The following is a 1,407-nucleotide window of genomic DNA, read 5'->3' on the forward strand; positions in this document are numbered from 1 at the left end:
TTAGGTTCTGCAGCTCCCTTGCTGGTGAATCCACCTAGAAGTTTACCATCATATGGTTGGACTGACTTTAAAACAAAAAGCCTTGAAGGCTAATGTACAGTGTCACTTTAATTAATGATGCTCTATTTAAATAATCGTCCTGAGGTGTGAAGTGACCAGCTAGAGAATACTTCAGCACTACTATTACTCCTCTTAAATCTCCAGCCCAGCACGGACACAGAATCTTCTGGACTTTTCAACCCACCAATAACTGAGTAGTGGTTCAGACATGCACATTTTAGACAAGCACTTACCTTCTTTGCACTGAAACTGATCGGCCAGGATTTCATTTCTCTCTGCTCTTCTTCACATGAGACCTACCCCTGCAGGACTGTGGGTGGTCCAGTATAGCTAATTATTTATTAACAAAACACTAAGTTATGAGACTGTCTTAACTGTGTTATAGATGAGGTAAGAAAATAAACCTGTTGCTGTTAACGATGCTGGCAAAACATCTCATCTGTGTTGCTTCCATGGCCCATTGCATCCGGAGCAGATGCAAGTCAGAGTGGGGCACCCCATTTACATTTACAAACCAAGAACAAAAAGGAAAACATAGGGAAGAAAAAACAGCAAGCATAGCTCGAAAAAAGTCACCGAGAACACAAGGCCCTCCTTTTACATCTCTGCCTTCCCACTGCAGTGCATCATCTCCCAACAAGGACCCAAGGACTTCAGTTTACAGAGAACTTTTACAGTTCTCATCCAAAGTCACTTATCTTATAAAATCAAATCTCTGTAATTACCTGCCCAGAAAGTGTCTAGACCCTGCTCAACACTGACAACAGCAGCAGCAGCTGCTTATTGCTGGATGGAAAGATAGACAGAAGAATAGAAGAAAACCCTGTATTTCAGTGCTTTAACACTGTATTTTCACATCAGCACCGTTACGGGATGTGCAGCTCACAGGATGCAGGCACCAAGACCAAGGTGCCCTGCCCATGCTCTAAGGTATCTGTAGGTACCACGTAGTTAAAAGAACTTCAAAACCTTCCACCTAGTCTGACATTAAGCCTGATCAAACTCTTTTAGCTAATTGATCAATTTAAGCCATAAGAAGACAACTGCATACTTCACTAGCTACTGTTAATAGTGACTCCAGGATGCTGAAGATGCTCTTAGGGCCAGTCCTGTGCTCCCTGCAGCTGCTGTCACGGGCGCAAAAGACACTTCTCCTCAGCGAAGGCCGCACAGACGCCCAGAACCAGGCCCGCCCTCCCGGCTGCGCAGCCAGGGGCGGCGGGAGACCCTCCAGCTTCGGGAAGAGGCACGGAGAACGAACCACCCAACGGCAGGGAGCAGCCCAGCGCCCTCACTATTATTCTCCTGAAGTAACACAGCTCACCTGCCCCCTCTCCGCGGCAGTTT

Source organism: Chaetura pelagica, unplaced genomic scaffold (genome assembly GCF_000747805.2).
Source record: "Chaetura pelagica isolate M959 unplaced genomic scaffold, ChaPel_1.0 scaffold124, whole genome shotgun sequence".
Taxonomy (NCBI): Eukaryota; Metazoa; Chordata; class Aves; order Apodiformes; family Apodidae; genus Chaetura; species Chaetura pelagica.